Here is a 17,693-nt window from a genome sequence, read left to right as displayed (position 1 = left end):
CTTCTTGGCAACCGAGAAAGACTATCTAGAAACCGCCACACAGAGCAGTAGCAACCCACAAATAAGCGAACAGCGGAATTCAGAAAGATGAACTGATAGTAACGTGCAGAGTTGTATCTGCAGAATAAACTTGGAAAAGGCCCCTTCCTAAGTAGCTGATCTCTTGAAACGAGGGTGGCTTGCAGTTGTTCCTTTTGCAAATGTGTCTTAGCGGATTCTGTGGAGCTGTAATCTGATGTTTGATTAAGCGTAAAGTATGGATCGTTTCTTGGTTCATCTGCCTATTTAGGGAGAAATGCTTTCCACGATTGCTAACACAGAGAAGCAGGTGTGCCGGAGGCTGTGCACCAGAAATTGACTGGATGCTTAATTGAATATTGGGGCTCTGCGGGAACCAAAGGGGATGAAACGTAGAAGGCGAACCCAAAGGGGCCTGCTTCCTCCCTCCAGGGGATCCTATGCCAGCCTTCTAGCCGTCCAGCCTCCTCAGTATGGTTGCTGAGCTCGGAGGGATCTGCCTGTGGCCAAACTAGAGTCCTGTGCTGCCCGTCCCCACCCCCACCCCAGCATTCCTCACCCCGGGGCTTGGGGCAAACTCTGCTAGTGCTGGGCGGTGGCTGCAGCATCTTTCACCCTCGCTGGAGGTGCAGATGCTCCAGGAACCACGCGCCAGCCTCCTACAGTGCAGCCAGAGGTCAGATTTGCAGGAAAGAGCAGGCAGCTGCCGGACAGTGGTTGTTCAGGAGTTCACTCACTCATCACTCGTTCATTCAAGAGTAGTTGGGCCATCCGGGCACGGATGTGCCGCGGTGACCTCGACCATGCCCTCACCGAATTTAGCTGGGGCGAGGGACAGACTGCAAGCAAATAAACAAATGTGACTTTATACAGGGCAAGAGCTGTAAAGAAAAGGACAGTGGAGGGCCTGCTTTAGGGTGGAGGGTCAGAAAGAGGGTGGTGGTCCCAGAACAGGAGGGCGGGGCGTGGGAAATGAGGGAGAGGGCGGGGCCAGGGCACAGCCACCCCCACCCCCTACGCACCCTCCTCCCCCCAGGTCGGGAGCCTAAGCAAGGACAGACTCAACACTCCCACACCAACATGTGGGAATCTCCAGATTGCACTCTGAGTGAAAGAAGCCCTACACAAAAGAGCACCTGCTCATTTATATCAAGCTCTACAAAAGGAAAACTCATCTGCGGTGCGAAAAATCAGAGTGGTGGCTGTCTTGGGTTGGGTTGGGGCAAGGACTGGTCGGGAAGGGACATAAGGGAACTTTTGGGGGTGATGGTAATGTTTTATATCTTAAGAGGGGACTGGGGACACAAGTGTATGCATTTGTCCCAAATCATGGAATATACAGTTACCATTTGTGCATTTCACTGTATGTCAATTTTACCTCAAAAGAAAAAGCTGCCAACAAATACTGAACTCTACTTAAAGATGTGCGTGCCCAAGTGTCTAGGCAGAAAGGTGTCTAGGCTGTCTGTAACTTACTTTGGAATGTATTTTACAAATCAAGATGGATTGAAGGTAAAGGGATGGATAGATGAACAGACAGATGGTAAAATGAGGATGTAGTTGGCTATTCGTACTCCCAAATACTACATCTGTAGATTCAACCAACCACAGAGAGAAAATATTTAGAAAAAAAAAACTCCACAAATTTTCAGAAAGCAAAACTTGAATTTGCCTCATGTCCTAGCAACTCTTTACGTAGCATTTACATTGTATTAGGCATTATAAGTGATCTAGAGATGATTTCAAGTATATAGGAAGATGCAAAGTCATAGGTTACACACAAATACTACACCAGAGATGAGGGACTTGAGCATTCACAGATTTAAGTATCCAAAGGGGTCCTGAAGCAGGTCTCCCAGGTTGGCCCACACCACCCTCACTCCCCACTGTGGTCTTCTGCCACCTCTGAGCTGGCCCAGTGCCCAGGGGTCCTGCAGGGGGGAGGGGGGCTCATGGAGAAATTCCCTTGACCACTATGGCCTGATCAGTAGTAGCATGAAGACAGAGAACCTGGGGTCTCAAGGTGCCTCAGCGGCTTTGTCTCCAGAGCTGAGGCCCTGCCTCCATGTGACAGCGGGGATGGAGAAGGCGTTGGAGCTCTGAGGAATTCTCAAGGTCTCTCCAGCCACAGCCCGGCCCCATGGCCCCTGCAGGAGCCAGAGTGCCTCCCCAGCAGGCAGGACCTGTGTCTGTTTAACATGTGATGTGAGGACCCCAAGGGTCTCTCCCCCTGCACCTGGTCTAGGCACTTCCCTCTCAGGATGCTGGGAGGAGCCAGACACTGAGCCAAGCAGTTATATAACTCCAGTTAGCCAGTTTCTTCGAGTCTATAGTTTACTCTGGACGTGGCCTGTGAGAACCCCTGGGGAAGGGCAGGGAAGCACCTGGACTGCTCTAGCTGGGGCCTCTCCCCAGCATGCGCTCCCCAGGCTGAGAAACAGTGAGCAGCACAGCCTGCACACCCACAAACACCAGAACACCTGTCGTTTTGACAAATGCACTTTCCTGTCTTAAAATGTGAGAAGTGGTCTGCTGTCATACACACCACTGACCAGCCTCAGACGTCCTTACTCAGTGAACGAAGCAGGGGGAATCGTCCCAATAATTCTGTGAGCGCTTGTAGAACAAAGAGACCCAGAGATCTTTCTCAGTCCAAAGAGAAAACAGAACCTTCTTTAGAGTTGCGTTTACTGCGATTGAGTTGGGCCAAGGACCACCCCCCTCTCATGTCTCTGCCTCTTTTCCAAAGGCTGCCTGCCTTGAACTTCGATGAAGAAAAGGCTGTTTCACTCTGACCTCAGCTGTGGGACAGACCCGACTGGACCCCCAGGTTTGGAACAAGAGTGGCACAGAACAAATGCCGCATCCAAGCATCACGGCCTTAGTCACCCAATAAGAAACGACCTGTGCACAGCGACTGCAGAGCTCTTCACCTGCAGGGTCCCCAGCCTCTCCCCACCTCTAAAAGCGCCTTTCTTCTACAAGCTGAGGCTCATTTTGCTCTCGTTTCCCATGAAGACAGCCAACCACGACCATTCACCTTCCCATCAGAGCATCTCCATCCGGTGTCTGGAATACAAATCAGCTGCGCTCACCCCCGACCCAGTCCTGTCTGGACTTGGCCCGGCATCCGGCCAAAGTGAGTTGGGCGCCCACCGTCCCTGTGCCACCCAAGGGTGTGTGACGCTAAGCCGGGAGGGCAGTCACCCGGGGGCTGTTCGGTTATCCCATCAGTGATATTAGCGTGACAATGAGGCAGGCATGAAGGGGATGGCAGGGAGAACCAGGAACTGGGCTCCACCACATCTTGAGAGCAGAGGGCATCACTAGGGGGGCGCCATGCAGTGTCTCTACCTCAGAGGGCTGCGTCTCCACTCGGCCTCCTGCCGCAGCTCCCTGAGCGCAGCCAGCCACTTCTCTGCGGCAAATAGCAGCTGCCCGGCCCGTCTGGCACGGCCACTTAGGAGAAGGAGTGGGCAGCAGCTGGGAGTGTTTGGCCACCCCTGGGTACCCGGGTATGCCAGCCGCATCCCCTCCTGGGCCGGGGGCGGGGTCGTAGGCGGGGCGGGGCCGGAGGCAGGGCGGGGCCAGAGGCACTTCAGGGTCAGGAGAGGATGGAGGAAGCCGGGGAAGGAAGGGCCGGCCTCCCTGGGGACCCCGGGAGGGGCCAGCCGGGCAGGCAGCCGATAGTCCATCCCCCTGCAGGCCAGGAGCCAGGGCCGCAGAACACAGCAAGCGAAAGCTGCCCTCTGAATTCAGAGAAGCCAGCAGAGGTGCAGCCGCCGGATGGCCTCCATCTGGCAGCCGCTGAACCGAGCGTTTATAGAACCGAGTTCAGAAGCCCCTGGGAAGCCTGTTTTCAGCGTGTGCCCACGCCAGAGCCACACCCAGGAGGGCCCGGAGAGAAAAAACCTGCAGCCACTTGGAATAACCCAAGAACAGTTAATAAGACAGCTCCTTGCCAGTTACTGTTTCCCCCTAAAGAAGGATTAGAATTATATCGAATTAATTATTTTATAATCTTCGGCTATAAAAACGCACTGTATTGGGAAATGCCCAAACTTAGAAAGAAGAAAAGTTATCTTGCTTGCACCGTCCCAAATGGACGCTGACCACACTTTGGTTTCAGTCTTTTCTGGGCAGTCATTCTGGACATGACCAGGGTCCTTCCCTTTGCAGTTCCACGCTCTGCTTCTTCAAGGAAGATGTCCACACGGGGCAGCACGTATCAGGGCTTCCCCGGGCGTCCGGCTCTGGGGTGTTACTCACACTGGGTTGGACAGAAATGCTGCCCCAGGATCTCCTTAGACTTTTGCTATCTGCCGGGGGTGGGTCGGCATTCGTGTGCACTGGCTACACAACTTTTGTGATTACTGATTTCTGTTTTTCAATCAAATTTTATACTTCTCGAAGTTGGAACTGTTCGGCTTTTACACAACAGAGAGCTGGCAAGATATAGAGCAGGCCCTCAACTACTTGCTGGATCCAGTGACGTTATACTTTCTTGCCATGTTGTTTAGAATGGCTTGCCTTCAGGTTATAAATATGCTACACAGCAGAATGTAAACTCTCCAAGAACAGACCCCTGCCTTGTCCGCTGCGCTACCCGCTGGACCAAGAACAGGGCTCTGCTCAGCGACGTTGCTCAGTAAATATTTGTTAAACGAACATTGTTTTAAACAGTCGTGGTAAGTTTTATGCTCACAGGATGAGCTGCCTGACTGTGGAATGTGTATCATGCTCCTGCTACTTAATGTACCTCAAGTATACTTTTTCTCTACACATCAGTTCCTGAACTGAATTTGTATAAATAAGAATGTTTTCCCAACATCTAAGGAATCTATAATTTGAAGAAATCTTGATATAAAGTATTCTTTTAAAAATGGAGCCTGTTTGACATAGAGAACAAACTTATGGTTACGGGGGTGGAGGGGAGGGAGTGTGGGAAGGGATAAATTGGAAGTTCGAGATTTGCAGATAAACAACTTTATACTGTAGAGCACAGGGAACTATATTCAATATCTATAGTAACCTATAATGAAAAAGAATGGTAAAATGAACATATGTATGTGTATGTATGACTGAAACACTATGCTGTACACCAGAAATTGATACACTGTAAACTGACTATACTTCAATAAAAAAGAATGCAAAAAAATGTTTAAATAAGATTTTGTTATATATCTTAGTTAATTAATGGAACCTGTTTGAAAAGGCAGTTGATGCTCAAATTCACCTTACATATTCTAGACTTTGGTAGCTGTTCACTTGTCTGAGATTTGCCCCAGGAGAAGTGGGTCTGGGGACCCCAAAGGCACAGGAGCTTTGACCAGCGGTAATGTTGTCCCCTGAAATGTGTGTGTGCAGAGGGTGGACCAGCCACAGGGAGGCCCAAGGCCTCTGGCCGGAGCCACCCAGAGAAGCTGATTCCACCTGCCCGGCCACGGATGAGGGTCGAGTCTGTCATATGGGGTCCAAGCCTGAGGGCACAGCAGGGATCGCCCACACATCCTTTCCCTTGGGGCCACCCCGAAGTTGTCTATATGAAGACACTTAGAGCGTGAAGCTTCTGCTGGGCTAGAAGCAGGTGCAGACACCTGGGGGAACAGGCGCTGGGCCTGCATCTACTGGTAACTCTGAACTCAGGCTGAAACAAGCTGAAAAACCCATGAAGGCAGTGTGGCCCTGTGGTTTGAAGAGCGGAGACCATGGGGTCAGAATACGTGGGTTCAAATTCTGTCTCCCACTGACTGACCGTGTGACCTTGGACCAGGGCTTCACTGCTCTGGGCCTCGGGCTCCTCATCTGTAAAACAACTGATAACAATAATCCTTATAAGGATGTGGTGGGGATTAAATAAACTCATTCATGTAAATGGTTCTCAAGCTTTTGAGTCTTTGTTGGACACGCCTAAAAAGGACCGAGGATACCAAAGATACTTTGGTACCAAAGATACACCAAGGATCCTTTTATTTGTGAGTTAGATCTAGAAATACTGACCATATTAAAAGTTGAAATGAAATATTTTTAATTATTCATTCATTTTAAAATTGGTAAGAAAATTATATATATTTATGTAAACTAGCTGTATTTTCCAAAACAAAAAAATAATGACTGAGGATTTCTATAGCCAGCCAAGATGAAGCAGCAGGAACCAGACAAAGTACAGGAAACAACACACAAAATGTAGCAGTGGTTGTTTTTAGTCGTTGACCATCAGGCAGCAAAGGACAGCGGTCCAAGAGACAGGAGATCGAACAAGTGAACCGTGTGCCTGCTCCAGCTGCCTCTAGAGAAACAGTACCTGGCACTCACACGGGGCCAAGAATAATGCCTACTTCCACCAGCCAGACTGGGAAATCCCAGGACAGAAGAATATATAACCCAAGCTGAACACAGAGGGGTAGACTGCAAAAAAAAAAAAAAAAAAAAAAAGAAGAGAGTCCTGGGGACCTGGACATCATCACAAAGTGGTAAGATGTTGACACTCGTAGACTGTTTGTAAGTTATGTGTATATATATATAGCTTTTTAGAGCAACCACTGAAAAAATCTATATAAAGATACTGTGGATAAATCAAAGTGGAATTCTAAGAAAATGTTCAAGGGTTACATAGGAGGCAGGATAAAAAGGAATCATCTATCAATTCACAAGCACCTTGGATGTTTCTCAAGAGCAAGTGAAAAAAGCCAGTCTTCAGAGATTACATACTGTGTGATTCTGTTCATGGAACATCCTTGAAATAACGGAAGTATAGAGAAGGCAGCATAGTGGTTGCCTGGGGTTAGGAGTGGTTGGAGCAGGGGGTAAACATGACTGGAAAAGTTTTCTGGTCCATTAACATGGGCTGGCTTTCCATTCACTTAGATTTCCTTTCATTTCACTGAACGATGTTTTGCAGTTTTCAGTAAACAAGTCTTGCACTCCTTTAGACAGTTTATTTCTAAGCACTGTATTCTTTGGGGGCATCACTGTAAATAGAATTACTTTATTTCCTTTTCAGATTTTTCATTGCTAGTGTATAGAAATACAGTTTAAATTTGTATACTAATCTTGTTCTTCAATCCTGCTAAATTAATTAATTCTCATAGTTTCATACAGGATTCCTTGAGTTTTTCCATATGCCAGATGGCATGTACACATAGAGACAGTTTCACTTCTTCCAGTCCTGCTGCTTTTTATTTATTTTGCTTGTCTTTTTGCCCTGGCTAGAACATCCAGTACACTGTTGAACAGAAATCTTGTTCCTGTTGAGGCTTTCGTAAGTAAATATATTAGCTGGAGTGTTTCATAGACCTCCTTTGTCACACTGAGGAATCTCCCTGCCGTTCTTGGTTGTTTGTATGTTCTATCATGAAATGTGGTCAGCGTCTGTCAGATGCCTGTCGTGCCTCTGCTGAAAGGATCATATCACTTTTGCCCTTTAGTCTGTCAATGTGGTGTATTATGTTGATTGATGTTTGTATATTATTCCAATCTTGCATTCCTGGCATAATCCCACTTGGTCACGGTTGTGATCCTCTGTACATGTTGCTGGATGTGGTTTCCCAGTATCAGCTGAGGATTTGTGTGTATATTCATAAGAGATGTTGGTCCGCAGTTTTCTTTTCCTGTGATATCTTTCTCTGGTTTTGGTATTAAATACTTGGTCTCATGGTGTGAGTTGGGAAGTGCTCCCTCCTCTTCTGTGTTTTGAAGAGTTTGTGAAGGATTGGTATTAATTGTTTAAATGTTTGGTATAATTCTCAAGTGAAACTCTTAGTGTTGGATTTTCCTTTGTGGATAGTTTTTGAATTGCTAATTCAATCTGTTATAGGTCTATTCAGACTTTCCGTATTTTCTTGAGTTACTTTTGCCACTTTGTGTTTCTATGAGTTTGTCCATTTTATCTAGATTATCTAATTTACTGGTGTAGAACTGTTCACAATATTCTCTTATAATCCTTTTATTTCTGTACGGTTGATAGTGATGCCACTTCTTTCGTTTCTGATTTTAATTTTTTTTTTTTTGGTCAGTTTACCTGAGGTTCATCAGATTTGTTGATCTTGTCAAAGAACCAATTTTGGTTTCACTGATTTTTTTTTCCTATTTTTTCCTATCCTCTAATTCATTTATTTCCACTGTGATCTATACTGTTTACTTCCTTCTGCTTGGGTTTACTTTGCTCATCTGGTTCTAAGTTCTTAAGGTAAAACTTTAGGTTATAGATTTGAGATCTTTCTTCTTAATGTATACTTTAAAAGGTATAAATTTCCCTCTGATTATGCTTCTCCTGAATCACGTTTTTGTATATTTGTCTTCATTTTCATTCATCTCAACATATTTTCTATAAAAATGTTATAGTTTTTAAGTTACATCTCCTTTATCCATTCATTTTTTGATGGACACTTAGGTTGCTTCTGTATCTTGGCAATTGTAAATATTGCTGCTATGAACACTAAGATGCATATTATCTTTTTGAATTAATGTTTTTGTTTCTTTCAGATACATGCACAGGAGTGGAACTGCCATATGATAACTTCTAGTTTTTTGAGAAACCGCCATACTGTTTTCTACAGTGGTTGTGCCAATTTACACTCCCACCAACAGTATATGAGGGTTCCCTTTTCTCCACATCCTCAGCAACATTTGTTATTTGTGTACTTTTTGATAATAGCCATTCTGACAGGTGGCAGATGATACTTCATTGTGGTTTTGATTTGCATTTCCCTGATGATTAGTGATGCTGAGCATCTTTTCATTTGCCTGTTGGCCATTTGCATTTCCTCTTTGGAAAAATGTCTATTCACTTCTTCTGCCCATTTTTTAATCAAGCTGTTTGTTTTTTGATGTTCAGTTGTATGAGCTGTTTATTATATTTGATATTAACCCCTCATCAGTCATATTATTTGCAAATATTCTCTCACAATTGAAAACTGTCTTTTCATTTTGTCATTGGTTTCCTTCGCTGTATATAAGTTCTTAAGTTTAATTAGATCCCATTTGTTTATTTTTGCTTTTATTGTCTTTACTTTAGGAGATAGATCAAAAAAAATATTGCTGTGATTTATGTCAAAGAATGTTCTATGTCTTCCTCCAGGAGTTTTACAATATCCAGTCTTACATTTAGGTATTTAATCCATTTTGAGTTTATTTTTGTATATGGTGTTAGAGAATGTTCAAATTTCATTCTTTTGCATGTAACTGTCCAGAGTTTCTCAGCGTTGCTTACTGAAGAGACTGTCTTTTCTTCATTGTATATTCTTGCCTCGTTTGTTGTAGATTAATTGGCCATCAGTGCGTGGGTTTATTTCTGGACTCTCTATCCTGTTCCACTGATCTGTGTCTGTTTTTGTGACAGTACCATACTGTTTGATTACTGTAGCTTTGTGGCATAGTCTGCAGTCAGGGCACATGATTCCTCCAGCTCTGATCTTTCTCAAGATTGTTTTGTCTATCCCATGTCTTTTGTGTTTCCATACACATATTATTTCTTATAAGTCAGGCCTGCTAGCAATAAATTTTCTCTCTTCCCTTTAGTTTGAAATGCCATTACTTACTCTTTATTTTTTGAAAGACAGTTTTGATGAATATAGAATTCTTGGTTGACAGGTTTTTACTTTAAGCACTTTGAAATGCTCTTTTCTCTTCTTCCCATTATGCATATTTTGGTGCACTTAATGGTGTCTCACATTTCTCCAAGGCTCTGATCATTTCTCTTCCTGTTTTTCAGATTGCATTCTACTGAAGCTGTCAACTTCACTGATTCTTCTGCCAACTTTACTATTGAAATTTTCAGTGAATTTTTCACTTTGTTTGTTGTACTTTTCATTTCCAGAGTTTTTATTTGGTTCTTTTAAATAATTTCTCTTTTTTTGATATCCTCTCTCTGATGAGAAATTGTCACCAAGTCTTCTTTTAAGTCTTTAACCATGATTTCCTCCAGTTCTCTGTGAATACTTATAATAGGTGCTTTTGTCCTGTGTATGGGTCATACTTCACTGTTTTGTGTCAAATTGTTTTTGTTGAAAACTGGATATTTCAGACATTATACTAGCAACTTTGGATATAAATTCTCTCCATCACCCAGGAGTTGTTTGCTCAGTCATTTGTTTAGTGACTTGCTGAACTACCTGTGAAGTCTGTTTGCCCTGCAGTGTGCAGCTTCTGATGTCCCTACTCAGACTTTGTCTTATTTTTATATTTTAGCCTGGCTTCCTAGGGGTCACCCCTGGGTCAGCATAAGCCACTTAATGGTCAAAGGTTGTGCTTAAGCCCCTCTGAAGAGTTATATTTTTTACCCTTTGCCATTGGATGTATGTGTGGTTTGGATGCTGTTAACACATCCTGAGGATTTTTTTTTTTTTGCCTATGTCCAGCTAGAGACCAGTACCTCAGATTTTTCCACTCTGATCCCTCCTAAGAACATTCAGCCTTGGCCATGCACACAGTCTTCCAAACTCCTTTAACTTTACATTAAAGCCTGACTTCCTAGGCATTGCCTGTGCATGAGAGTAGCTTGTTGTTCAAGTAGTGTTTGGTTTGAAGTTCTGCTTAAGGCCCCTGTGACAGTGAGGCTTCCATGTTGTGCTGATGGGTCTTTGTGCAGCCTTGAAGGTGTTTCCAAGTCTGCTCACATCCTGCTGTGGTTGCTCCTAAGTGGGTGAAGCTTAACACTTACATACAGATTTCCTGACACCCACAGTTGATCATAGCGTTTTTCTTGGCCATCTCTTTCCCTGCTTTTACCCTATTAAGCTTCTGCATGCTCTGTCATTTTGCTTGTTGCTACTAGTATCATGGAGCTATGAGTGCCCTCTTAATTGCTTTTGACCAAAATCTCCTTATTTTCAACAACACCCCTAGGCATGGCATTTTTCACCCTCTGCTCCAAACAAAATCAGCGCCCCTCAGACAGAGCTGGGAGTTCTCAGTCCCTACAGTCTGACTCTGCCCTGGACTTCACAGAGGCAGATAAACAAGTGAGACATGGTAAGTGTGGAGGTGGGTCCAACCTGCAAGCACAGGGTGGTCCTTTACAGCTAGCCATCTCCCAGAACATAAGAGAGTCGGAAATTGCTCAATTATCACTGCTCTCCAGGAGCACAGAGCTCAGATGAAATTCAATGTGGTCATTCCCCTCAAACGTCAGTTGTTATTGAACTCAAGAGGCAATCAAAAACCTCCAGAGAAGCAGGGTCTAAGCGACTGTATCTCAGGCATTCTTGGTGGTGGTGTAAACCAGCTGAACCCTCCAGTGGAATGTGGTGGCAAGGGTATATTAAAGTACAGAGCCCCGAGTTAAACCCTGAAGTGTCTGGTCTGATGGATTCCAAGAGGGCGTGGAGCAGTAACCCTCAGTCACGCAGCAGCACTGCTCAGAGTTCCCTACAGCCCCCGTGCTACACATCAGTGCTCTTGGTGACGATGTTCACAGTCTTAGTTGCCTCCATGTAGGACATGTAAGACCTGAACCTTTTTGTCCACTTGTCCAGGGAAGTCCAGCTCACGCAGGGTCTGCTGCAGCAGTGAGTCCTTCAGGGTTCATAACAAGTCTCCAGGCTCCAGCTTGCAGGACTTCTCCAGATCCTGGGGAAATGCCAGGCAACCTAGAGACCCACCAAGGATCAGGCTTTAGCCTTGGTGATGCTAAGCTGGGTGGGAGGGAGGAAAACCAGAAGAATTCATTAGAAGGGCTGAGGCCAGATGTTGACGCAAACTGGTAGAACTGAGGTTCAACAATTTGGGACGGGTGGCAGGACTCAGTTCAGTGTGCACCTAGGTACTAAAACCAATTCTTCCAAAGGGTCGGGGAAGTCAATAAAATCGCCACCGGACAGGACAGAGTCTTCATCTCCATCAGCTACCTGCAATTTACAAAGAGGTGCAAAGTGGCTCACAGACAGTGAGCAGGGCTAGAATCTGAACACCTAGAAGAAAGCACTCTGAACTGTGCAGAGTTTTCTATTCAAACACGATTCTTCCCCTTTGGTCTTCCCCCTTTTCATAAAAAACAATCTCAAAGAAAGACTAATCTTGACCACAAAATGAATCTGGTTTCATCAGATCTGTCCTGGTATTTTCACTGGTGCAGAAAGAATGGCCGTTTACCAGAGGCCTTCCGAAGCCTGCTTTACTGGAAGTCGTCATGAGGAATCTGAGATTGTACTTTCTTCTCAAGGTTCCCAAGATATCCTAAGGTTCCTGGGCCTGCCATGTGACTTTCCTTACTCACCTGTAAGCCAGGAACCTGGCCTGTGTTCCAAAGAGGGTTTTGTAAGCACTGGCTCCATGAAGTCAACCTTAGCTTCTTAAATGCCTGGTCATATCTGACTAAATGATCATCATTCTCAAATACGACATTTCAGGCAAGGCTTTGCTTCCATAACCAATGTTTCCAGCTATTTTCATTAACAAGGAAGACAGATCCTTATTAAATCTATGACAATAATTTATATTGCTATGAAAATAAGAGAACTCAATGAGAGTTTCTGAATTCTGGAAGGGTCAGGTAAGAAGAATAAAGTATCTTTTTATAAATGGCACATTTCTGTTTATAAAAGCAGAGTCTACCAAATTATTACCAATTGTAGACAACTTCAAAAAAAGTAAGGCAAACAAACTTATATATAAAACAGAAATGGACTCACAGACATAAAATACAGACTTGTGGTTGCCAGGGGGGAGCGGGGTGGGAAGGGATAAACTGGGAGTTCGAGATTTGCAGATACTGACTGATAAACATAAAACAGATAAATAAGTTTATACTGTATAGCACAGGGAAATATATTCAGTATCTTGTAGGAGCTCACGGTGAAAAAGAATATGAAAATGAACATATGCATATTCATGTATGATTGAAGAATTGTGCTGTGCACCAGAAATTGACACAACATTGTAAACTGGCTATAAATCAATTTAAAAAAGAGAAAAAGGAGTTCCTTATATATCCACATAATTTTCAAAAGTAAAAGACTAGATGAGAGTTCATTTCAAGAACAGTGCCACTGACTAGCAAATCTGGTGGTTTCCGTAGCACGCAAGACAAGATAATTAGGTCAACCTCCCAAAATTTAGGTAAAATAACTATACACATAATTAATCCTATTTTCAAAAAATAGACAATAAATGCTTTGTGAGTGATTTTCCAGGGATCCTCTGGGAAATCCAAAGACAGTTTTAGATGTAAAAGATATCCTTGAAGGAACATCATTCCCAAATCTGATATTCCAGGTGAGACTTTGGAATTTTAGTATTTTAATATACATTTAGAATTCAATATTGGGAAGGCAAAAATCAAAGTTATCAGATTTGAATCAAATCATGGGTGCCTGAGAAACAGTATCTGGCTATCCATTTCAAAGCAACAATAACACATTCAAACATTTTTTAAAAATTGATGGTAATGTGATTGCAAAGAACCTTAGCTCATTCTTGTATGAGAAATTTTGCTTTCTAAATGATCAAAGACATAATAAATGAATATAAGCCAAAGAAGGCTATTCTATTCAGAACTTTTGTTGTCTAGATAGATTAAATAACAGAATAAATGATCCTTTATGTTATACATGAAGGCAATAAACAGTAAACCAAGGAAGCAAGCCCATCAAATTGAGCAAGCCTTGCTAAGATTTCAACTTTTGAATTCAGGTATTATAAATCAAAGCAAATAAAATTCACTTCCCAACTTTGTCCTTCATTGCACAATTTCCTGTTCTGGAACAAAAGGACACTTCACTCCAGACCCAACCTCAGGCTGTCTTAGTTCATTCGGGCTGTAACAAGATACCACAGATGGAGTGGCTTATAAATAGCAGAAATGTGTTTCTCACAGTGCTAGAGACTGGAAGACCAAGATCAGGGTGCCAGCACGGCCGGATGAGGGTCCCCTTCAGGGCTGCAGACTTCTCGGACACTCACATGATAGAAGGGTGAGGGGTCTCCCTGGAGCCTACTTACAAGAGCACAAACCTCATGCATGTGTTAAGCACTTCCCAAAGGCCCTACCTACTCATATTATCATCTATGGAGGTTAGGATTTCAACAGGTCAGTTTTAGGGGGGCATTTTCAGACCACAGTACAGGGGGTCCACACGGTTAGAACTAATTTCATGACATTACTAGGACGTCGTTATGAACATCCAATGTGTATTCTCTTATTTGGAGGTGATCTAGGTATTTTTGATCCATTCACTCAACGTAGTGTAAGCCCACGGATTTCAGTTACCCAGACGCCTTGGCAATGATCTTCACGTGCACATGCTAAGAGGCATAATCACTGTTGAAATAAAGTCTGGAGAATAATGATTTGATTTGATTTGGTTAAATACAAACATATATGCTTCACAATCTTAACTAGTATAAATAATGCCAGCTTAATGTGCATAAATTTAAGAAGAATATACCTAAGTGGAATAAACCTTAAAGCCTGTATTACACCTGATGCTCAGAGAAGCCATAGCTTTTTTTAAGCCAGAAATATCAAACTAGTTTCATCTGCCTAAATTGTGTGAACTTATTCTTAAAACATTTCTAAGGTAATTTCAGTAAGAATATGTATTTTTCTTTTTGTTCTTTGAATGTATTAGAAGTTCAGCTTCCTTAACTTCTGGGAATTTTAAGAATACTGCATTTATAAGGTGCTTATTTATCTCTCAGTCAGTCAGAACCAAGCTCCTTTAATTTAAGCAATTTCATAATCTAATCTGGCAATACCATCCCAAGGCAGGAAATACTACACACTCACACAATGAGAAGTAAAGTTCTTTCTGAGTGAGAGACATCGAGAGAGAGCTCACAGCTCCAATTCTGAAAGTTCAGCCCCAGGCAAGAGTGCACACAGATTAACAGAATTCACTTGTCCACATCAAAGAGCTGTTCTCTTCCCAGGGGATACGCATCTTTGACTGATGAGCGCAAGGCAGACAAACAGAAAAGAGTAACAAACCAGGTTCCCCATCTTCTTTTAGCCCACAGAGATAAGATCTCTACAATCCAGATGATCAGACCATGAAACCAAAAGACACCAGCCCCAGAAATCAAGTGAGCACCCAAAAAGAATCAAAACCGACTCCTTCCTGTGCTCCTGACGGACATGAGTCCTGAGCACAGGACCAGAGGACAGCGGTGCCGTCCATCCTAGACCCACAGGCAGGAGCCACGAGGCTCATCAAGAGCCTGGAGGAAGCAGGGATCTGAGCTTTGCTCCTAAACAAGTCATGGCACCAAAACTACCAAAGACAAAATGCACTGACGACCAAGGCGATGGTCTTATACATTAAGTATGATAATATATGTGTAAAGTACAGTATGTTAGAAATAAAATTCATTATAAATAATGAATTATATATATTGGAAATATAATTTATTATGATGAACTAAATATATTAGAAATTTAACATTATAAATAATGAATTAAATATATTACAAATATAATAAATGAGTTAAATATATTAGAATGAGTCATTAGCTAATATATTAGAAATAAAATTCATTATAAATAATGAATTATATATATTGGAAATATAATTTATTATGATGAACTAAATATATTAGAAATATAACATTATAAATAATGAAGTATATTACAAATATAATAATATAAATGAGTTAAATATATTAGAATGATTAAATATATTAGAAATAAAACTCATTATAATGAATTAAATTTATTAGAAATATAATTCATTGTAAATAATACATTCATTAAATATATAAAAAAATCATTCATTATAAGTAATGAATTAAAATTCAAAAGGCAGTTCTTCCATCTCACCAGCCCCCTTTCAGGTGCTCAAAGCTACATGTGGCTCCAGGACTAAGTATCCATTGAAAATCTCTCCCCACCCTCAAGCCAGTGAGTGTACCACCTGCCCATGAATACAGCCCACCCCAAATGCTCAACGGACTCTCCTGCAGCTTGCTACAGTTTGCTTTGCCCAAAATACAACTCCTCTGCTGTTTCTGAATGAATTCAACTCCCAGGAATTCAAGCTTGCCTCAGTTTACCTCTTTATTTAGGCTGGCACAGTGAGATAACAAGTTGGAGTGTATTTTGAAAAAGGAGATTGAAACCTTCCCAGGGACAGACCTTCCCGTGTCCTCCACCTCTTGTTTGTGGAAAAGTTTTCATCTCCAGGCCTTCCCCGCATTCCAAACAGCAAATTTAATCAAAGAAGTGAGAAAATGCAGAAACAAAGGTAAGCAGTCAAATGAGACAAAAATAATAAGTTTAACCATACAACAAAGTCAAGGACTAAAGATAGTATCTTGAGCCATGTCCTTGAATTGCTGCAGATACTGAACCCTCCACCAGGTGGAAGAAGTTGATTGCACACAAGACCACTAGCACACAGACCCCAGACCAACTGGAAACAGAAGGCTGATGACTGAGATTCTTGAAATATCACCCTGTTACCTCACCACCAACCAACCAATCAGAGAATTGTGCACAAGCTGATCACGCAACCTGTGACCCTCTCCCTCACGTTGCCTTTAAAAGGCCTCCTCTAAGAGCCACGGGGTTTCGGTCTTTTGAGCACAAGCTGCCCTTTCTCCTTGCTTGGTGCCCTGTAATAAACACTGCGCTTTCCTTCACCACAACCCGGGGTCAGCCGACTGGCTTTACTTCACATAAGGAAAGCAGACCCAAGTTTGGTTCAGCAACAATACTGTCAAGATCCAACCAGAAAGCGAAATATTAAGGGGAATTTAACAGGGGAAACTGGTCACACAGGTAACAAAGACTGAAAAGCCAGAGATGACCAAGGCAGAATGCCATTAACTCTGACCTCTTCCTAGAGGACAAAGGAGTGTTGCCAGCCCACTGGCTGGAGTCTGCCCAGGGGAAGCCAGTAAGGGTGGTGAGGCGAGCTACACTACAGCCAAAAGCAGGAGACTCCAGGAAAATACCGTGGCTTTTCCTTCCACAGTGCCTCCAAAGCCAGGTGATGAAGATTATAGGAAACTCAGCCCACAGAGATCAGCACTGCCTCCCACCCCTAGTACAAGGAGAGTAGGGGAGAATGGTCTTCTGGGGCAAGTAAGCCAAAGACCTGTTCAAGAGGAGATGGCTGGCAACACAGATGGACCTGGAGATCATCATTCTAAGTGAAGTAAACCAGAAAGAGAAAACCAAATACCATATGATATCACTTACATGTGGAATCTAAAAAATGACACATATGAACTTATTTACAAAACAGAAACAGACTCACAGACAGAAAATAAACTTACTGTGACTGGAGGGAAAGCAAGTGAGAAGGGATAAATTGGGAATTTGCGATCTGTAGCTACTAACTACCATATCTAAAACAGATAACAAGTTTCTTCTGTACAGCACAGGGAACTAACATTCAGTATCTTGTTCTAACCTATAATGAAAAAGAATATGAAACGAACATACGTATGCACATGTATGACTGAAACATGCTGTACACCAGAAATTGACACATTGTAAACTGACTTTACTTCAACAAGAAAAAAAGTAGACTGCTATATTACTTACCTGTATTGCACATACTCTACAAAAGGACTTCCATCCTATCACATTCAAGTTCACAACAGTAATTTATAAAGTCTAGCAAAACAGGTTTTTTTCAATCAATGGCTTCTACATCTCCAAAGGAATCATCGACATAGCCTTTCAGGCACCTCTACCGTACTGAATCTGACAGTTGTATCCGTCTGTTCAATAT

The sequence above is a fragment of the Vicugna pacos genome, chromosome 5 (assembly GCF_048564905.1).
Source record: "Vicugna pacos chromosome 5, VicPac4, whole genome shotgun sequence".
NCBI classification, from domain to species: domain Eukaryota; kingdom Metazoa; phylum Chordata; class Mammalia; order Artiodactyla; family Camelidae; genus Vicugna; species Vicugna pacos.
The sequence above is the reverse complement of the archived record's forward strand: the minus strand, read 5'-3'. Positions refer to the sequence as shown.